General features: G+C 42.5%; 1 protein-coding gene across 1 annotated transcript in view; it reads right to left on the reverse strand.

Moving 5' to 3' along the window:
• LOC138526013 (uncharacterized) overlaps window positions 1–23,271 on the reverse strand; it is an 805,753-nt gene that overhangs the window by 22,144 nt on the left and 760,338 nt on the right. The window lies entirely within an intron of this gene.

Raw genomic sequence — 23,271 nt, forward strand, 5'->3', positions numbered from 1 at the left:
TTCGGAAATTATAGGTACTGGTCCTGGGTTCACTTCTGCCTCTCCCATCCCTATTTGGGATAAGGTGTCTGCTTTACCATTCTTACAACCTGGTCGATAGGTTATTATGAAATCGAACTCAGCAAAGAACAATGCCCATCGGAGTTGACGTGACGATTGGGCCTTGGATGTTTTTAAATACTGTAAGTTCTGGTGATCGGTGATCACAGTAATGGTATGCCTGGCACCGAGAAGATAGTACCGCCAAGCCTTGAAGGCAGATTTAATGGCTAATAACTCTTTGTCAGTAACTGCATATTTTAACTCGGGTACCGAGAACTTTCTGGACCAAAATGCTACTGGGTGAAGCTGGCCAGTTTCAGTGTCCTTTTGAGACAGGACAGCTCCCATGGCTAGACTGGATGCATCAGTTTCCACTATGTATGGAAGTTCAGGGCGCGGGTGCTTTAACACAGGTGCAGACGTGAATTTCGTTTTCAGCTCTTGGAAGGCTTTTTCAGCTTCTTCAGTCCACGTAAAGCGTTTATTTTTTCGCAAGAGTGCTGTGATGGGATGTACGACATGTGAAAAATCTGGGATGAATCTGCGGTAGAAATTGGCAAAGCCGAGCATGCTTTGTACTCCTTTGACTGAACTTGGTGATGGCCACTTAAGGATTGCGTCCACCTTTCGTGAGTCCATTCGGACTCCCTTTGGGGTCAGGATAAACCCAAGGAATTCAACTTCTGTGGCATGAAAAACGCATTTTTCTAGTTTTGCATATAGTTTGTGCTGGCGCAATTTCTCAAGGACTGCTCGGACGTGCTTCACATGGTCAGATTCTGAAGAGGAGTAGACTAGAATATCATCGATATACACGACAACACAAACGTCAATGAGTTCACGATGGACATCGTTCATGAAATATTGGAAGGCTGCTGGTGCATTGCACAACCTGAAAGGCATCATCTGGTATTCGAATAACCCATACTTAGTGCGGAAAGCAGTCTTCCATTAGTCGCCCTCTTTTACACGTACAAGATGGTATGCCCCCCGGAGATCTAATTTAGTGTATATACAAGCACCCTTCACTTGGTTTAGTAGTTCAGGGATCAGAGGCAATGGGTATCGGTTCTTAACAGTTATCTGATTCAATGCGCGGTAGTCTATGCACGTTCTGAGGTCACCTTCCTTTTTGGGCACGAAGAACAAAGCTGAAGATGCAGGGGACTTGGTTGGGCGAATAAAGCCATTGGCAAGGTACTATTGTCATAGGTGAAGGTTCTCAGGTTCCGTAAGGGCATAGATCCTGCTACAAGGGGGTTGTGCACCGGGTATGAGATCGATTTGACAATCGTACGATCTGTGAGGAGGTAAGGTGTTTGCCTGTTCCTTTTGGAAGACATCCTGGAATTCTTGGTATTCTGGAGATAGTTGCATGACTGCTGTGGTTACTGTGGCCAGGCCTGCGTTCTGATTTTTCTTTGGGTAACAGGTTTGTGCACAATCAGGGAAGGTTATTCTCTTCTCTCGCCAATCAATACAAGGATTATGTGTTTCCAACCAAGGTATCCCCAGTATTATTTGGAACTGTGGGGCTTTGATTAGATCAAACACAATAGTCTCTCGATGCCCATCCTGACTCAATAGTGTCATCTCTGCGGTGGAATGAGTTACAGGCCCAGAGGCAATTTCAGTTCCATCGACTGTGGTGATGACATCTGAGGTGGTTTTTCGGCAGAGAGGTAGATTCATCCTGGAAGCCAATTCATAGTCCACATAGTTTCCTATGGCCCCGCTATCAATGTATGCCCTTACTGCATGCATACGCGATGGCTGCCCTGGATCTACGAGGACCATTGGCATTATGAAAAGCGAGGTCTGAGTATCCTTCTTCAAGCTCGGCAAGCGGACCTCTACGCTTGTCGGGCGTGGTCGTTTCCCGAGTCTGACTCCATATGGCTTTTATCAGCAGCTCCTACCACCTTCTTGGGTGGTTTTACAGGGCAATCCCATAGAAAATGCCCAGAAGTTCCACAATATAGACACAATTGCATTTGCCTTCTCCTTTCTCTTTCCTTCTGGGTTAAGGGTCCTTTAACCCCTCCGATTTGCATGGGTTCTGAAGCATCTGCTCCTTTGGGGTTAGCGTGGGTTTTTACCAACACCCGATTCTCAAACTTGGCTCGATCAGCCTTTCTGTTCTGAAGTCTGTGATCTAACTGGACCACTAAGTCTATATATTCAGCGCAGTCTTGAGGTGGGTGTTAGGGTTGGCTCTTGTGCTTGCATGTATGCTGTGCCAGGATTGATGACATCATTAGAATGTAGGCTGTGAGTGTGAGCTTAGAATGTTTAGAGTTTAATTGGTTCTAACCCAGGCAGTTACAAGATGTGAGCCTGGGTGGTGGGAGCCAGTGGGCTCTTGTCCCTTTCCTCTTTATCTCCTAATGACTTGATGACATCTGATCCTGTAACCTAAGAAGCTAATAAAGTAACCGCTAAGAGTACCTGGCCTGAGTATCTTGAGTGTTTCTTGGAGTGAACCCTATGACCAAGAGTCGGTCATAACAATTGGCGACGAGGATGGTCCAAGGTATGGTGAAGGAGGACCTTGGAGTGGACATCAAGTGAAGCAAAAGGAAGCATCTACCTGTGTGATGTCATGTGAGAGAAAAGAAGAGGACTCTGTTGCGGGGGGTGCAGGCAAGAGGATAAAAGTGACTGTTGAGAGAGGGAGAGCCCACTGCCCCCCATAGATTGTTTAGCGCCCGCCACCCAGGGATGTTTGAGGCAGCCAACCAGGGCTGAATGAGGAAGCTTGTCCTAAGGGTTTGCTGGGACGTGAGTTTCCTGCCAGTGCCAGGCGGGATCAGGAGCGGCTGACAGGAAAGGCCCGCAAGGACTTGGGATGAAGGGCCTGCCTGGGACTCAGGAAGAAAGGCCCTGGGAAGAATTGCCAGACAGCCTGTTCCAGTAGTCACCCTGGCACATGAGGGGGCTCAGAGCTAAGCTAAAAAGCCTTCCCAAGAGTGTGTTCGTTCTGCCAGTGGCAGGGGAGGAGTATCTTGCCTGTGCCTTAAGTTTGCTGCACTCTCGAGTGATTATTGTACCATGGTGTTGGTTTCCTGGATCTGGTGTTAAAATGTGTTATAGCACTGCCTTGCTGACTTTAAAGGGTGTTGCTGCTGTGCCTTGCGTCTTGCTGGACAGGTGTGCTGATGTAAATGGAGCATTCTGTGCCAGTTGTGACTGTTGGGGGAGTGGAGCTCAGCCAGGCTCCGGCTCTGCATCATGACTGATGACGTATCCGGGAAACACTGGGAGATGGCGAAGGAGTGGAGTGTTAAGGTTTCAGCGTTCCTTAGGCTTAGCCCTTCAGTGTTCGCTCAGTGGCGCCAAGCGTCATCGGAGGGGAATGTCCGCATTAAAGTAAAGCACCCTGCAGGACGTGCTTAACGTTATGACGTGTACAGAGGAGTCAAATTCGATACCGAGTGGAACGTGATCTGTTGTCATCGTGCCAAAAATTAGTAAATACAAATAACCATTTCACAAGGCTGATTTCCTCAAGTGTGTGACCTGTGTTCCTGCCTTTTGGAGCATCATTGTGATGGTGCGCATGACAGGTACATGTATCCATGGAGGAGTGGAAGGTCATGACATTTTATTTTATGTGAGGAAAGCACAGCGCTGCAGCTTGTATCATCACCTTCATTGATCATAGGAAACATTTTCGCACTGTGGATGGAGAAATCAATGCAATGTTTTTGTCTAATGTTTGGGAAAGTGTAATAGCTGCCGAGTTGCGGAAGGAGTAAACTGGGCATGCTGATGGGATGTCTTGTAAGCCGTGTGACGAATGGTGATGGTGATGGAGAAGCCTAACTTTTGTTATTATGTGTTTGCAAATATGTTATTCCCGTGTTCTATATTTGGAACGTTAGAGATTGGGTACTGCTCGTAGTGAAGCAGCGTGTGATTGGATGGATGTGTAGTTGTATGCAGCATGTGTCAGCTATGACCATAGTGTGATGCAAGGGTGTGATGTAGTGTTAATGCCTTGATTTAAAAACCAGTAGCATAACCTTTTGAAGATTTGCAGGAAGGTTATGTTGCAATGATGCAACAGAGTCTTTAGGAAGGCCACAATAAAATGGTATTACAAGGTTACATTTACAGTGATGTTGTTTGATACATGTTGGATACACGGGATGAATGATGTCGTTTGAGACTTTTGGTGTTTTTGAAGAGTATGTGTAATTTGATGATGCACAACATGTTGTCTAACCAATTTCTTTTTCAGGATTTACTGGTGTTTAGTGTTGCGTCTGGCAAAATTGCAACATGGACTTTTAGGAAGTGTAAACTGCAATTTACAAAGTGTTTGATTTATTGTTGAATATTCATTTTGAGGTATTGCAGGTGTGATGTGTCATTTGTGCGTATTGATGTGTGTCCCAAGATTTCTGCTAGGAGCAACTGCAGCGCATACTAGCAGCTTTACATTCTTTGTATGGGTTGATAGTTTCAGTGTTGTGGTTGTTGTTTTGAGTTTCAGTGTTTGGTGCATGACCAGTGGTTGGTCAAGGGACCCTGCGGGGTTTGTAAGAGATTTTAGATGTAGTGCATGACCAATGACTGGTCAAGGAACTCTGAGGAGTTCAGAGGTACCTAGTAGCAGACTAGTATCAGAAGCTTTGCGAAGCTTTCATGTTGTGATAAATTGTGGCTCTGCGGAGTTCACTTGAAGCTTAGTGTAGCTTTTAGGTTATTTTGGGTTGTGGTCTTGCGAAGCCCAGAGGCATCTAGCAGGGGACTAGTGCCTGAAGCTGTGTGAAGCTTTTATGTAGTGGTGATTTCTGGCTCTGCAGAGTTCACATGAAGCTTTGAGAAGCTTTTATGTTGTTTTGGGTTGTGGTTCTGCGGAGCCCAGAGGCATCTAGCACAGCACTAGTGCCTGAAGCTATGTGAAGCTTAGATGTTGTTTTTGGTGACCTTATGGAGTAGGTAAGGTTCAGGGATTTCGTTTGAAATTCTTAAGATGCAAGTGATATTGTATCTTGTGTTTTTTCCTTGTGAATTTTTAGGTGGTTTCTGGGATTGCCATTGAATTCTTCTTGCTCAATCTCAGAACCTTGGCAATGTTTCATCTTCGGCTGTGGTCACTATGGGGGTGTTTTGAATTGTTCAGAAGGGCTCAAGTGTCAGGCCAACATTTGCAGCTGGGTTTTGTTGTGTTTGTGTTAGTGACAGCTGGTTGCCTTTAATTATGGTGTGATTGAGTGAGTGAGTGAGTGAGTGAGTGATGATCTGGTGTGGCTGTGTTCACTTGAATTTCTGAATGGGTCTAACAGTGACATGAGTTGTAAGTGTAGTTCTCTGTTGACCCGGGTAGATTGTTGGGTTGTTAGTAAGTGTCTCGTGTTGTTACGACAGTACCTGGTCTTTCCCGGTTTTGGGAGTTAGAACTCGGAAGTGGCAGCTCGAGGTTTCTTTGTGGCAGGGAGAAACGGAAGGAGTTTTGTGTTTGATTGGTTTTGGTAGCGTTTGTTGTAGTTGCCAAGGTGGGCGGTTAGTGCTCGAAAGTGGCAGTTCGAGGTTCCCCGTGGCAGGCGGGAACGGAAGGAGAATTGTGTTGTTCTTGATTGGTTAGGAGCGTTAGGTGTGGCGGCTGGGTCTGTCGTAGGATGTTAGTTAAGCCTGCTGGTTCAATTTCCCGGTGTAAGTGGAACATGGTTGGAGCGAGGAAGTCATGTGCAGAGTGTGGTAGTGGGTTTGTCTTTATGCAACAGGAGGAGGAGTTAGGGTTGGCTTCCTTCTGGTGAGTTTGACATATGTTTGTTTTGTTGTAGGAAAGGAGGTGTTAGGGTTGGCTCCTGTGCTTGCATGTATGCTTTGCCAGGATCGATGACATCATTAGAATGTAGGCTGTGAGTGTGAGGTTAGAATGTTTAGAGTTGAATTGGTTCTAACCCAGGCAGTTACAAGATGTGAGCCTGGGTGGTGGGAGCCAGTGGGCTCTTGTCCCTTTCCTCTTTATCGCCTAATGACTTGATGACATCTGATCCTGTAACCTAAGAAGCTAATAAAGTAACCGCTAAGAGTACCTGGCCTGAGTATCTTGAGTGTTTCTTGGAGTGAACCCTATGACCAAGAGTCGGTCATAACAGTGGGTTCACGACTTGAGCCAAGACATCCTTGAGTTCTCCTCGAAGCCCTCGATGAAATAACGTGATTCGTTTTACCTCAGGCCATCCAGTTTCCACTATCAACATATTAAAGGTCGCGATGTAGGATAGAAGGTCCTGGTTACCCTGTCGTAGGGACAAAAGTTCATTATCCAGTGCCTATCCTTGGGAGTGCCGGGCAAATAGTCTTTCATGCTAGTTTGAAAGCCCTGGAAATCCCGAAGAATTGGGTCATCCTGAGTAACTAGTGGAATTGACCAATCAGCTGCACTGCCGCTGATATATGACAATACAAAGGCTACCTTGGCTTGATTGTTTGGGAAGGCTCCAGGTCTGCATAAAAAGTGCAAGCGGCATTGGTTCATAAACATGGCGAACCTTTTGGGATCTCCGGCAAAGCGTTCGGGTGGAGCTAATGGAATATTTCCTGGTAGGTTTATTTGCACAGGGTTACTCGATATCCATAACGCCCGGGTGGGAATTTGTGGGTAGGCTTTGCGTTCTGTTACGCTCACCTGGCTCCCACAGAGGGGTCGATCTGAACTGGACAGCTGCAGTCTCCACCAATGTGACGCGTAGGGCCGAGATGACGGACTGGACTGGCCCACCTAGCTTTGTTTGCTTGGCCCTTAGGAATATTCTTCTGGAAATGGAGAAAGGGAATTAACCACCCGTGGAGTTGAGCGTAAATCCCCCCACCCCTGCTGTTCTCTCCACAGATCACCTTTGATGTTCCCTCTTATAGTCTCACCTGATGGTTTGAAAAGATGAGCTCTCCATCCTGCATTGAGCGCAGGGGCGCGTTGATAACCAGTTGCTTCACTGGCTCGATGGAATTGGTGAGTTCCAGAACAATATAGACTCCGAAAAGTATGTAGTTCGTAAGAGTTCACATGTCTGACTTTCAGACTTGTCCGATTCCTTGCAGTTTGCAGTTTGACCCCAGCGAAGAGTTCCTCATGGTAGCTGACGAAGTTCAGGTAAGGATTTGGCTTATCCTACACAGTTCAATAAAATAAGGCCAGAATGTAACCTGTTACTTGCTCCCTTATTCAGGTGTGGAGAGAAAATATGAAGTTCGGGGAATAATGCCTCCAGCGGTAAAATTAGGTAAGTCTATTGTGGTGAGAAGAATTTCCCTTGTTTGTCCCTTTGTCTCACCTTGTTGTCCTTTTGTTCCCCTTAGGGGCCGGGGTACGGCGAGGATGCAAAGGAGACTGCGCCGACCCGTGAAGAGGAATATTACCCCCGGCGGTAATCAGGTAAGTCTATGGGGGTAGTTACTATTGCCTCTGTTTATTCCCTTGGCTCACCTTTGCTGTTCTTGTGTTCCCCTTAGGTGCCAGAGTGCGGCGGGAACGTGCAGAAGGATGCAGTGGATCGTGAGGATGCTGCGAAGGCCTGTTGTCAAACTTATAAGGGAATAGGGGTCTCGATACCCTCTTCCGAACCACAGAAGCCAAATAGATTGACCCCTCCCACTGTGGTTGGCACGGGCGCCTGAAAATGATATCACAGGTAGCCACGTGGCAGCCAATGGGGGGAAGATGGAGTTAGGGAAAGGGGATGGAGTGACAAAGGAAAGGAAGGGAACATAAACAAGCAAGTACATACAATATACGCAATACTCCTATACCTGTACCTCTACTTCCTGAACACCTAGCCTGACCTCCTATACATGTAATGCACCTGCTACATACCCACAGTAGTGTACCTCATTAGTGGCCCTATACGACTCCACTTTGCACACCACAAAACATAGGATTATAACATTGAACATAGAACTTGAACATAACATAACATGCGCCTTGGGACGTATACTTCCTGAAAACACATAGGGTTGCATACAAGCAAAATGGCACAAACAAAGGGGTTGTCCCGAAGATACAAGACTCATGGCCCACTGGGCCCAATGAAGCAACAAACAAAGGTTAGAACAAATACACAAAACACATGCCCTTGTGCTGTGTGGACGCTAAAGGATGATTCCAAAACAAGTGCGCTTTAAAGGATAGTCTCCTATTTTCCCAGGGCACTGTTTTGTCAGTTCTGAGATTCACATGGCGTGTATCCTACACATGGCGTGTTTCATTACACACTCCCTGCCGTGTTCGTATCATAAATCAACGAGCGAAAATAAGCATACTTTAACACAAAAACATGAACACTGTTGTAGAACACTTAACTGATGGCCCGGATGCCTCACGAGGACATCCGGACCCTGAAGTTCGATGCCCAACACTTGGGAAGGAGCCTGATTCACCGCCGTGGCCCGTGACTGCTTTTTCTCCTGTTTAGGCTGCTAATCACCGTCGCGGCCCGGGGAAAGCTCCAAAAGTCCTTCGGCGCCCAAAACGTTCCCGCATGCTCCTGCTTCTTCAGCTGCCGCCGCCCGTGCTGATAATCTGTAATTACCTGCACCGAGGCACGGGCGGCGGTGAGTTTTCAACAGTTACTGCTAATGAGCAGCTGGCGTACCGCGCGAAAGAGGAACTACACGCATCCCAACGCCTGATAGGAAATGTAGTTTATCGCCTCTTGGGAAACAAGAAGCGCCGTCCTCTGCCCCATATCAGATTCCTGACACCGGTGAGTTAAGCGCGGCGCTGCAGCAGGTGAGGCGGCTCGCGTAAAATGCTTCTTTCTTCCAGCTCGAAGGCGCGGTGGATCTGGAATTCAGGTAAGGATCGAAGGTTTTGCTCTTATTCTAACCTTTTTTCCTTCTGTTCCTTCATTTTTCTAGGAGCTGCAGACTCGAGGCGGGCGTGGCAGAAGACTGGATGCAGGCTTGCAGACACAGTGAGCGTTACGCTGCTGGATGCAGAATAATGTGAAGCGTGTGCTGCTCTTCGGGCGTGGTTTAAATAGCATTGTCAGGACTGGCTGGGTTAGGAACAGGAAGAGTAACAAGATTAACATTGTGCCTTCAGAGCTGGTTGGGTTAGTTATGCTTTTAGAACTGGCTGGGTTAGTAACAGGAAGAGTTTGTTCATAGGATTAACATTGTGCTTGCCCAAGTCAAGATGGAGAGAAAGAAACTCAATCTGATTGGTTAAAGGAACAATGATATGTTTGGTTTGCCTGATTGGTGGAGAGAACAATGGGTTTGATTCTTGGGAGGTGAGCAAGATTCTAAACTGCCTTTCATCCAGAGAAATTCAGTGGCTGGTTGTATTTTAGTTAAGCTCCTTAAGTAAGGCCTTTTCAGAGCTCAGAAGATCAACTAAAGAAGTAAGAATTTCGTTTGCTGATCCATTTGAAACAAGAAGTCATCAGGTGGGATCGTTTCTTTAAAGATTTAAAATTGTCACAGTGAACTTTCATTTTTTTAAGAACATTTAAAAAGTTAACCAAATTTCAAAGTCATTTTGAGAAAAGAGACATTTACAGTTGAAGTTATTATTAAGGAAGACAAGTTTGAAGATATGCGTAGGAGTTTAAATGAAATTAATTGCGTGTAATGCTCTTAAAGACTGTTAAATGTGTGCGCGAGCTCGCAAGTAGTTGTTTACGTGTTTTTTGAAGACGCGCGGGTATTCGGAGCGATAGAGCGCGTGTCCAAAAGATTGCGTGAGTGAATTTTAGCGCGTGTCCATTTTAACGTAAATGACGTCTCATGGAAAAGCGCGTGTGGGTTTGCGATAGAGCGCGAGTCCATTTTGGTGAAGCGCGAGTGGTTTTAAGCGCGTGAACTGTTTTACGTGAAATCCATTTCGTCTCTCCGCGTGAGTTCGGTAGCGATAGAGCGCGAGTCCATTTTTAACCAGCACGTGTGATTTTTATCGCGTGTACGTATTTTTTTTATGCGCGTGTGTTTGTTAAGAATCGCGTGTGGATTTTAAAAGCGTGCGCGTGTGTTTGCTAAAAATCGTGTGTGGATTTTTAAACGCGAGCGCGTGTGTTGCTAGGTATCGCGTGTGTATTTTTAACGCGAGGACAATTCTTCACGTCTTCTGATTTTTACGTGTTTATCGCACACGCTATTTAAGGAAGAAACTATACGTTCTTATGTAAATAAAGAAAACTATTCACACGCATAAGGAAGCAATATTCCAGGAAGTTGAAGAATGCTTATTTTCTTAATGTAATTTATGCAAATGGACTTCAATATTTCAGAGAAAGACTGCCACTATGAAAGCATTGAAAATTACATAAGGTTAAAGAAAACTCTGAAGCAAGAGGAAAGTTTAATCCAGAAATGGTGTTTGCAAAAAAACATCACTTTAGAATTCTAGAGAGACTAAGTGGTTTGAACTGTATGCACAACACAAGAGACATTTACAAGATATCACACACAGATTAATAGCCTCTAAGTCTTTTACTGAGGTTAAGAGGTAATGAGTTTAGAGTTTATTTAGAATACTTTTAGAAAACAGAATTTTCTTATTACATAAATAACCAGGTGTATTTGTTTACCACAGATACCAGAGCCTACCAGACGGTTGCAGGGCTGCAGTGTCTCCGTTGTTATTTTATCCAAATTCCCCTTTCCCTTTCTTGGGGTTTTCAGCTCAGCTTATAATTAAGAGTTGAGAGGTGAACTCCTAGTGAGGGTCTGTGGGGCCAGCATCAGCTCCTGTGGAATTCAGTCAAGCCGGACCCTGACAGGATGAAAGGCCCACGATAATATTTTCCACCTGAGCTGATATGGATCCCACAGAGGCACTAGCAAGTTCCATAAGGGACATGTTTTCAGAGTTAAGGGAGGAAATGAGGGCTGTGCGAAAAGAAAACCAGGAATTACAAGTTAAGTTTGAAGAGTTAAACTCCAAGGTTATCCGTAAGGGTGAAGAAATTTCTTTGGAGTCAAGAGATTCAGAAAATACTAGTAGGGAATTACCAGTGTTAATCAGAGAGGATTTGGGTGAAGGAACGAGTTCTCAGGGAAGAAGTAGGGGAAGTTTGAATGTACCTATAGGTCCAGTCCCCTTAGCACCTCCAGAGCGTTTTGGGGGAGATGTCAAGAAATGCCAGATTTTCCTTACCCAGTGTGAACTTCATTTCCTTTGTAGACCTGAAGCTTTTAATACAGACGCTTCTAAAATAGCTTTTATACTGTCTTACCTTACTGGTGAGGCGGCAACTTGGTCAGTATTATTAGTTGGTCAAGAGAATCCTATACTAAAGAACTTGTTAGCCTTCAAGTTAGAATTTAAAAAGATGTTTGATAGACGCCAATTATCTCAAGAAGTAGATGGAGAATTATTAGAGTTAAAACAGGGAACCAAAGATTTGGTGTCTTACATTACACAGTTCAGATCTTTAGTATTAGAGAGCAATTGGCCAGAAGAGAAGCGATCTTCTTTATTCTATAGAGGCTTGAAGGAGGAATTGAAAGATGCATTATCTACAATTGTTAATAGACCTACTTCATGTGAGGATTTAATTAATCTTGTCATACAAATTGACTATAGATTAGGGGAACGTAAGGCTGAGCGTAGAAGAGGAGGAGTTGAGCAACCCAGAGTTTTCCCTAGAATTGATAAAGGAAGATTAGAATTTGTAAATAAAGAATTGAGAACTGGGAATGTAGAGAGAGTAAATAAGGTGAGAGGTCCTTTAACTAAGGAGGAGAAGGATAGACGAAGACAGAATAATTTATGTTTATATTGTGGGAAATCAGGACACTTTGTTGGAAATTGCCCTTAGTGTCCAAAGACTTCCGCTTCTCCTAACAGTTCCAGAAATCAACAAGTGGCAAATACTATTCAGGCAGCGGTACCACATATTACTTTGAATGTATCCTTATATATTAAAGAGGAATTAAAGGGAAGTGGTCCAGTAGTAATAGATTCAGGAGCCACTGGTAACTTCATGGATTGGAATGTGGTTAAAGATATGAATGTGCCTTATGTGGTAAAAAGTATACCAGAGTATGTGAGAGCGGTGGATGGGTCTCAACTGACATCAGGTTTAATTACACACGAAACAATCACCTTTGAAAATGGAAATTGGAGGACACTGGGAGGAAATTGTGTTTGAATTGATTGACACTCCACAGTTGAAAATCATTTTGGGAATGCCTTGGTTGACGTATCATAACCCTCAGATTGATTGGGGAAAAAGAGTGGTGAAATTGGATTCTACTTTTTGTGTTACAAATTGTTGTAGAGAAATAATTCAGGAAAATGTTTCTAGTGGTAATTGTTCAGAAGTAGTGGAAGGTTTGGTGAATTTGGGAACTATAGTACATTCTATAGGGGCTGTAATGGGAGAATTACCAAAATGTTACCATGATTTCAATGATGTATTTAGTGAAAAGGAAGCTAATGAATTACCTCCTCATAGAGAGTATGATTGTAAAATTGACTTAGAACCAGGGGCCCACATTCCTTGCAGTCGCATCTATGCCTTAACAGAAAAAGAAAATCAACATTTGTTAGATTACATCCAAGAAAATTTGAATAAGGGGTTCATCAGGCACTCTCAGTCGCCAGCAGCTTCTCCATTATTTTTTGTTCCTAAAAAAGAAGGCACCTTACGAACATGCATAGATTATAGGGCATTAAACAAGATAACAATTAAAAACAGCTATCCGCTACCTTTAATCTCAGTAATGTTAGACCAAATTCAAGGAGCCTCAGTATTTACCAAACTAGATCTTCGTGGAGCATATCATTTGGTGCGAGTACGTCAAGGTGATGAATGGAAAACAGCATTTAGAACAAAATTTGGTCTTTTTGAATATCAAGTAATGCCATTCGGATTGTGTAACGCTCCTGCGGCTTTTCAATTTTTTTATAAATGAGGTATTAAGAGACTTTATTGACATCTTTGTAGTAGTGTACATAGATGACATTCTCATTTATTCTAAGGATATAATGCAACATGAAGAACATGTAAAGAAAGTGTTACAACGACTAAGGGAGAATAAACTATTTGCTAAGTTAGAAAAGAGCCAATTTCACACCAAGGAAGTGGAATTTTTAGGTTTTATAATTTCTCCCAAAGGTTTGGAAATGGATATGAAGAAAATGAAGGCAGTTGAACAGTGGCCAACTCCAACTTGTGTTAAAGATATCCAAAGCTTCCTGGGCTTTGCAAATTTTTACAGGAGATTCATTAAAAATTTCTCTCAAACTGTTGCTCCTATCACCAAATTATTGAAGAAAGGAATGAAATTTGAGTGGAAAGATGAGGCGGATCAAGCTTTCAAAACATTGAAGAACTGTTTTACATCTGGACCGATCTTATTACACCCAGATCCTTCACAACCATTTTTTGTGGAGGCAGATGCTTCTAATGTTGCAATTGGAGCAGTGCTTTCTCAAAGGCACCCTGAAACTGGACAGTTGCATCCTGTGGCCTATCTATCTAAGAAATTGCTTCCAGCAGAAGTGAACTACACAATTACAGACAGAGAACTCTTGGCAATCAAGAAGGCATTTCAGGAATGGAGACATTATCTGTTGGGAGCAAGATTCACAGTAACCGTTTTAACCGATCATAGAAATCTTCTGTTTTTGAAATCTGCTTGAACACTATCACCTCGACAACTTAGGTGGTCACTTTTCTTTTCAGAATACGATTTTGTGATAACATTCAAGCCTGGGCGGTTAAACGGTAAAGCGGATGCTTTATCACGACAAGGATCTTCCGGAGAAGTTGAAAATCAATTATTACCAGAACCAGTGATTGCAGAAGAAAAATGTATCCTAAGTACTACAAAGGAAGAGAATCAGCTTCTTAAAAAGATTCTAAAGGAATTACCTGAAGATGAAATTCAATCTTGGTTAGCGGAGGATTCTGGAAGACATTTAATTGAAGGATTTCCATGTGTCCATTCTAAAATTTACCTTCCAAGCAAGGAACTGCAAAAGGAAATTATACAAGAATGTCATGAATCCAAGTTGGTAGGTCATCCTGGAATTCGTAAGACTATTGAACTGGTTGAGAGAAAATTTTGGTGGAAAGAAATGAAAAAAGATATTGAAGACTATGTGAAAACATGTGAAGTCTGTGCTCGAGTAAAGTCAGGAGGAGGAAAACCATCTGGGTTATTAAATCCATTACCAGTACCCCCTAGTCCTTGGTTTACAATCTCTATGGATTATATTGTAGATCTTCCCAAAGATCAAGGTTACACTACAGTATTAGTAGTTGTGGATTTACTCACTAAAGCTGGGCATTTCATTCCCATGAAAGGAGAGGCTTCTGCAAGGAATCTGGCAAAAGGTTTTTTGCAAGAAGTGGTACGATTACATGGTCTACCAACACAAATTGTATCAGATCGAGGGTCTCAGTTCATTTCTAAGTTTTGGCGAGCTTTCTGTACAGAGTTGGGAATTGAGGTAAAACTTTCTTCAGGTTATCACCCACAGACCAACGGCCAAACAGAGCGAGTAAATCAGGAATTGGAAAAATATATTAGAGCTTTTTGGCAAGAAAGAGGAAGTTGGGTAGATCTTCTTTGGCTAGCAGAGTTTAGTTATAATAATTCTGTCAAGGATTCTACTAAGTATTCTCCATTTTTTAGCAATTATGGTTTTCACCCACGATTTTTGAAAGAAGTGTTGCCATCTGAGTATTCTAATTCAGAGGTTGAGCAGCGATTGACTTGTATTAGAGATGGTTTAGTAAAAGCTAAAGAAGCTTTAGAAAAAAGCAAGTTAAGATTCAAGACATTTGCTGATAAGAAACGTCGTAAAGCACCACATTATCAGGTGGGTCAAAAAGTTTGGCTGTCCACAAAAAACCTACGTTTAAAGGGAAGAACTAAATTTAGTCCGAGATTTATTGGTCCATTTGAAATAGAAAGAATAATAAATCCCGTAGCAATCAAATTAAAATTACCCGCAAGTATCAAAAGTCATCCTACATTTCATGTCAGCTTAGTGAAACCTTGTGTGTCAGGAACTAGATTGGGGAAACCACCACCAGCAGTATACACAGAAGAAAATGAAGAAGAGTTTGAAGTTAAGAAAATCTTAGATTCCAGGATTGTTAGAGGTACCTTGCAGTATATTATTGACTGGAAGGGATACGGTCCGGAGGAAAGATCTTGGGAGGATCAAGTAGATGTACATGCCCCTCAATTGATAAAAAAGTTTCACAGGAGGTTCCCTACTAAGCCAGGCCCTGGGACAGGGCTTTGAAGAGGGGGGTACTGTCAGGACTGGCTGGGTTAGGAACAGGAAGAGTAACAAGATTAACATTGTGCCTTCAGAGCTGGTTGGGTTAGTTATGCTTTTAGAACTGGCTGGGTTAGTAACAGGAAGAGTTTGTTCATAGGATTAACATTGTGCTTGCCCAAGTCAAGATGGAGCGAAAGAAACTCAATCTGATTGGTTAAAGGAACAATATGATGTTTGGTTTGCCTGATTGGTGGAGAGAACAATGGGTTTGATTCTTGGGAGGTGAGCAAGATTCTAAACTGCCTTTCATCCAAAGAAATTCAGTGGCTGGTTGTGTTTTAGTTAAGCTCCTTAAGTAAGGCCTTTTCAGAGCTCAGAAGATCAACTAAAGAAGTAAGAATTTCGTTTGCTGATCCATTTGAAACAAGAAGTCATCAGGTGGGATCGTTTCTTTAAAGATTTAAAATTGTCACAGTGAACTTTCATTTTTTTAAGAACATTTAAAAAGTTATCCAAATTTCAAAGTCATTTTGAGAAAAGAGACATTTACAGTTGAAGTTATTATTAAGGAAGACAAGTTTGAAGATATGCGTAGGAGTTTAAATGAAATTAATTGCGTGTAATGCTCTTAAAGACTGTTAAATGTGTGCGCGAGCTCGCAAGTAGTTGTTTACGTGTTTTTTGAAGACGCGCGGGTATTCGGAGCGATAGAGCGCGTGTCCAAAAGATTGCGCGAGTGAATTTTAGCGCGTGTCCATTTTAACGTAAATGACGTCTCATGGAAAAGTGCGTGTGGGTTTGCGATAGAGCGCGAGTCCATTTTGGTGAAGCGCGAGTGGTTTTAAGCGCGTGAACTGTTTTACGTGAAATCCATTTCGTCTCTCCGCGTGAGTTCGGTAGCGATAGAGCGCGAGTCCATTTTTAACCAGCGCGTGTGATTTTTATCGCGTGTACGTATTTTTTTTATGCGCTTGTGTTTGTTAAGAATCGCGTGTGGATTTTAAAAGCGTGCGCGTGTGTTTGCTAAAAATCGCGTGTGGATTTTTAAACGCGAGCGCGTGTGTTGCTAGGTATCGCGTGTGTATTTTTAACGCGAGGACAATTCTTCACGTCTTCTGATTTTTACGTGTTTATCGCACACGCTATTTAAGGAAGAAACTATACGTTCTTATGTAAATAAAGAAAACTATTCACACGCATAAGGAAGCAATATTCCAGGAAGTTGAAGAATGCTTATTTTCTTAATGTAATTTATGCAAATGGACTTCAATATTTCAGAGAAAGACTGCCACTATGAAAGCATTGAAAATTACATAAGGTTAAAGAAAACTCTGAAGCAAGAGGAAAGTTTAATCCAGAAATGGTGTTTGCAAAAAAACATCACTTTAGAATTCTAGAGAGACTAAGTGGTTTGAACTGTATGCACAACACAAGAGACATTTGCAAGATATCACACACAGATTAATAGCCTCTAAGTCTTTTACTGAGGTTAAGAGGTAATGAGTTTAGAGTTTATTTAGAATACTTTTAGAAAACAGAATTTTCTTATTACATAAATAACCAGGTGTATTTGTTTACCACAGATACCAGAGCCTACCAGACGGTTGCAGGGCTGCAGTGTCTCCGTTGTTATTTTATCCAAATTCCCCTTTCCCTTTCTTGGGGTTTTCAGCTCAGCTTATAATTAAGGGTTGAGAGGTGAACTCCTAGTGAGGGTCTGTGGGGCCAGCATCAGCTCCTGTGGAATTCAGTCAAGCCGGACCCTGACAAGCATCCAAAGTAGTCCCAGGTAAGTATTCCTCCCCAGCCCCACCCGAGTAAAAAAATAGTCCCTAGGTAAAATAGTCCCTTCCAAGCCTCATTTGGCTTGGAGCTCTGCAGCATGGTCTGCATCAGGTAAGCTTGCAGCATGGTCTGCATCAGGTAAGTTCCACTCTATGAGCCTGGCGCCTATGGCACCAGGACTGACTCTCCATATGAGCCTGGTGCCATAGGCGCCAGGACCGCACCCAAACAGCCCCTAGCAGGGGTTTTTGGGCTTGCTCAAAATAACGTGATGCCTGCTTCCGGGGTTGCTGGTTCTGGTCTGGTTCCCTGGGGGTAGGCATCATGACAGATGTTCTCTGGAATAAAGGCTTTCAGCTCCTGGAACGTTCTTGTAAAATAAAAGCATGCCTGCACTGAGATAAAGTAAAAGCACTCCTGCACTGAAATAAAGTGTTTTTGCTCACATCTCTATATGAGCCTGGCGCCAAAGGCACCAGGACTGAGTCCAGCCAGGACCCCTGTGTTTATGGGTCCCAAAGGGACATAAGCGAGTCAAGAGACCCATTTCCCCATCTCTAGATGGTGTGGCTTTTGTGTTCTGGGGCCTGTGGCCATGACAATGTGATTGGACGTTGTTCTAAAAGTGACATCACAGTAGACATACCCCTCTGCAGTCATTGGGCATATTAAGGAAAGGGGAGTAACATCTACACCTAGTTTCCCTCCCATTCAATATGATGTCATCTAAGAGGTTTCTAGCATTAAAATGTGTCACCTCTGTGACCAGTTTAATAATTTGCTTACCAGGTTCCTCTCTCTCGCATAACTAAATTGATGCAGATTATATCATTGTAGCATAAATGATTTCTGAATTATAGACTTTTTCCATTTAACTCACTTCTACATTTATACTTTAATTATTTTGCCACCTCAAAGCGACAGGCTCATCCCTAAAAAAGCTATGAGATATAATTCCCTGGCGTATGCCATTTTTATGCCTCAAAATACATATGTGGCTAATTTGCATAATTAACATTTACATTAGCAAACATCGTTTTGATTGCCCTAAATAAATAGTCTCGCATTGAATATTTCACAAAACAAATCAGGGTTCTAAATGGTTCTGTTCAAGAGTAATGGGCAAAATAGGGAATCCTGTATTGCATTTTATTAACTAGACAAACTATCACTTAGCATTTTTGGCTGTTCTGTCTGGTATCTGTTGTCCATGCTGTTAATGCAGAGCAGCAAGGTATTTATGATGGGGGCCTTTACTTGGTAACATCCCTTGTAATTTGCAATTCTTGGGGGTTTCATGACTTCTGTCCAGCATTCTCTTTAGAAGCTTCCAGACCTGTAGTCCTGTCAAGTATTACATTCTTTCATTCAAGAAGGCATGCAAAATGGTGTTAATAGATTTGACTGGGCAGGACAATAGATTTAACTGAATTAATTTTTTTTAAATGCCCCATTCCCCAACATACACACAGGGCAAGTACAAAAAAACTCAACACTTAAACTTTATAGTGCTTCTGGTTTGCATCACCTGTTTGAAGGAGGATCCATATCTTCAGTGGGCCGCTTCAAATAGTTAAATTAGCTTGGGAAGGAAATGTATCTTTCCCCACATCCTGTATGCTGGAGTTGGGGGGTCTTTGTGAGTTGAAAAGATTCCATTTTGTCAAAAGATGGTGCTAGCTCTATTTAAAGTTGGTTTCAGTCACAATTGCAGCTTTTAATTTGATTTGCCTATATTCATAAAACACCAAGTTTGCAGATAGTCATTGTTGTCCAGCTCCGGAATATCACAAAGGGATTTAGTCTGGTTATCAACAAGAAATATCAAGCTAAACGGTAAGAGTACATTTTGTCCATGTTTCCTAGGCCCTATTTAAATTAAACAAGTTGTTTCTCCAGTGAATGTGAAGTTAACCTTGACTTCTAGTATAAAAATACACCAATTTTTTCACAACAGCCTGTTAGAAACCCTGTAGAATAGAGATGAGAATGACTACTGTAGCGTCACTAATTGAAATGGTGGATCGGGAGGAAGAATTTGAAGTACAAGCAATATTAGATTCTAGGAGGTACTGGGGAAAGTTACAATACTTGGTGGACTGGAAGAGTTTTTGTCCAGAACAGAAATCTTGGGAGGATGCTTAGGACGTTCATGCCCCATGGTTGGTAGCAAGATTTCACAAACTCTATCCACATAAGTTAGGCCTCAGTGAGAGTCAGGTCTAGTTGCTTGCGGTCATCTCAATGCCTAGGAAGGACAGGTACACAAGGCCCTGCAGGGTGCTCAGGGCAAGGAAATGTTTTGGGTAAAACGGTGAGTGTTTCGGCTAGGTGAATGGATGTTTGGGTTCAAGTAGTTAAATGAAAGAAACATTTTCATTAGCCAGTTTTGTATTAGGAAGCTGTGAACATCTCTTTACAACATGGCAGAAAGTCAGGAGAAGAATGATTGGTTGATGACCATTGTGTGCAGTAGTTGGAAGGTTCTAAACATTCTAAACTGCCTTTCATCAGCAACCTTTTCAACAGGAATGTCATTTCACCAAATGCCAGGGATAGTGGATGTGACATCACATGACCCTTCACCCCTGATAGGAAATGATGTCATTTGACCCCGCCACAAGGACATCACGGGGAGTGATGGCAAATAACCTTCAGATTTTTCAGATGCGTCTAGCACTCTTGTTTCCAGGCACTCTCATTTCAGCCAGATATAAGAAACGAGGCACAGAGGAAGGTGTGATTTGTCCACTAGCACATATTTGGGGAATGTCATTTTCCATATTCGACATGGGGTCTATAAGTAAAACATACATAATGCAATACTTGTAACAGGGTAACTGAAGTCTCTAACACAGGCTCAGCTAGTGTATGAAACATCTATAGATCAATGGACATAGATGTACTCGTTATCTGTGGTGTTGCTGTGCTAAACAAGCCAAGAAAGCACTGGCATAGGGAGGCATGCACTGCTGTTTAGCCAGAAGCATAATGCTGCACGAGCAAGGCCTGAAAATTAAACAATTGACCAGGATTTAGTATCACCAAAATTCCCTAGTTATAAATGTATCTATGTGTCAACTGTCACTATAATAGGAGAAACCTATTAGACTGGTCTGCGTGCACACAGGGGAGTGCACCTGATAATGTTATTTGAGTATAATACCTGTAAAAGGATCTTTCAATATACCCAAGACTCCCCATAGTTTTTATTATCTCAGCGTAATACTGGGTGCCAAAGGACTTAAAAGCCCCCACTATTGAATGTAATAGCATTGCTGCACACATAAATCTGTGGCATCACACAGTTATTTTAAACTGAAAACACCCATGAGTTGCTTCTCATCTGAGGACTCACAGGCAGACTTCAAGGCGTGCACTGCACACTACCCCTTTGTCAGACAATGGAGTAGTCCAAAATCTGGGGGCCCCCATGCAAGCCATGCTGTGAGCCGCCCCCAAGCTCCTTAAGAAAGCACAGGGCACACCACACCCCGGGCCGGCCCAAACCACCACGTGTGTGCAATGTCCATAATGATTATGCCACTGCAGGGGTATGCACTACTGCAAGTGAATAAGTAAATACGTTTTTTAATCAAAGCTTAAATGTTTCACATAGCATAGAAGAAGGGGCAGTGCCTGGTCCACAAATATACCAGTCACCAGTGGTGACTGGTGAGTTGTTTTTTTGGAGGGTGTAAATATTTGCCAGAAGTATGCGATTGTGACAGAATGTGGCGAGGCAGCCTGAACTAACGAAAATGGGTTTGGAGGGGTTGAAGGGGATTCTTCCCCCTCCCCTGAGAAAATGTTTTGAATACTAGGTTAAAATGGTGCATTACACAGCACACTTTCTGTGGAAATGTGGGTAAAAGGCCAACAATTGGTTAAGTAGAGTGTAGGGTAAATCATGAAAAAAAGTACAATAGATGCAAGTCACCAAAAGAGCACCTGGCATTTCCCAGTGCATTATCATGCCGGTCTCTGCAATATATCCCAGCATAAAACACATTTCCATGCTGGCTGTGCCCACACATTTCCATGCTGGCTCCACCAGCATATGCTAGTATTCCCATCTAAGACCAAACACAATGTTCACTTTAAGATTTGTTTTATAGTATCATTACTGGCACTGGGCATAAAGCTGGCTCTGCTAATATATGCCAGTACTCCCATGTAAGAACATACTCACGTTGGTTTGGCCATTAAAAGTGACATGTCACAATATGAAAACCTGTCCAAACTGGTTCCAATGTAAGCGAGTCTAGACCGATAAGAACACTTATCATGCTTGATTCATCATAGATGATCAGTTAATAAAAAGTCATGCTACATTAAAAGATATACCGGCTGCTACACTAAAATATCAGTCTAGCGAGGTAACACTACTTATCTAACTTAAAGCTGCCTAGTAATAAATGTCATGCCACAGTAATGAATGGCTAGACTGACTGCACCAGAATGCTAGTCTAGCCAGGTAATGACACACATGAACTTGACTTTGCCCGAATAGCCAGTAAAACGTACAAAGTCAATAAAGGATGTACCAAAAATGCTCTAGTGATTCCCAGTCTCCCAGGCCTTACACACAAAGGCACACATGCATCCCCTTTCACCCACTGGCAGATTTACCTCCAGTTCTTAGCTGAATGTGAATCCTCCACCACTTTGCCAAACTCATGGTTGGGCGGTGCACTAATACGGCAGCAACAGTACTACCGCCAAAGTGTTACTGTACCGTCCAATGTATAATGAGGCGCCATGTATAAAATAGCACTGCACTATAAGACAACAATAGTTTTCACAAGCACAGGGTTTGCATTTAAGCTACTTTGCAAGCCCACAATCCATTGCTCATGTAGAACTGCGCAAGAGGTGAACTTCCAGTAATGGATACTGGGTGGAGCCATGGCATGGTTGCCTTGCTGAAACGACTTATTCTAAATTCACATTAAGCCTTTACAAACCTCTCTCTCTCTCTCTCTCTCTCTCTCTCTCTCTCTCTCTCTCTCTCTCTCTCTCTCTCCATATATACAGCGAAGAAATCTTACCTCAAAAGGTAATGGTTCAACAGAAATATGGAAATGAGCTATGCCACCTTAACTCCGAGCCCCCCCCAACCCCATTGTGCAACCCATGAGCTCAATAATGACATCACAGATTCTATCAGAATTACATCATATGTACCATCACTTATGACATTGATGAGATGACACCATTAAAAACGAGAGGACACTAATGACATCATCTATGTTTGTATAAAAAAAGTAGTCTTCTGTACTGTTTTGATCTTTTCTAGTAACATCATTCAATATTGCTAGACTACTTTTTGCACAAAAAATAAATACATTTCAAAACATCTGAGATGTAGTATTGCATGATGTTGAAAAGTAACACAACAAAGGATATCAAAGAGAGTTTATAACTAAACAGTAAAGTACATTTTCTAACTATACTGTCTTTAAATTGCTTTTCATTGTTTACTTGGCTTAGGCATTACTTTTTCACATCATTGTAGCCTGCTTTAGCTATGTGAAAGCAGCAATTAGTTTACTGTGTATTACAAAATTTCAATGTAAAATCGTTGCTCATTTTTATGGTACTTTACGTAGGACTATTGAAGAGTCGCAGTTACTCTGATCACAATATTTTGTCAAATTGTCATAATTTAAAATGCACATCATCATTGAGGTGTAGATTGGGTCTCTAGGCACAACAGGCTCAGGACCCACGTCTGACCATGCCCGTCCCACTGGAGGTAACAAATGTAAGACTAAAGGTTGATTGATAAAATAATTTGAATTTCAATGGCAATTGAGTCTTTGCTAAAATAAGTTATTAATATCTCGACTTTCAGTCCATGCAATACATTGATTGTGCGTGTAAAGAAACAGGCATGGACACAAAACCCTGTAAATTTTGTGGTTGTGCCCATGTTCCCTGTAATACCAAATCTAGTAACTATCCTTTGTTGCATTTCACCTACTCCAACATGTTTTACTGTTGTTGATTTAACTTATGCTTTCTTCTTTATGCCAATATACCCAGGCAGTCAAAAAGTATTCACCTTTACAAATTTTGGTTTGCAGTATACCTGGACAAGGCTTTCTTATGGGTATACTGAGGGTCCAAAACTATTTCACAGGTCCTGAAGAAGGACCTGGCCGTTATTTGTCATGGCGGTACTCATAGTCACCCAAATGTCATTTTCACACACAGGACACGTCAACCAAAGTACATCC

The sequence above is a fragment of the Ambystoma mexicanum genome, chromosome 7p (assembly GCF_040938575.1).
Source record: "Ambystoma mexicanum isolate Mex_15411 chromosome 7p, UKY_AmexF1_1, whole genome shotgun sequence".
Taxonomy (NCBI): domain Eukaryota; kingdom Metazoa; phylum Chordata; class Amphibia; order Caudata; family Ambystomatidae; genus Ambystoma; species Ambystoma mexicanum.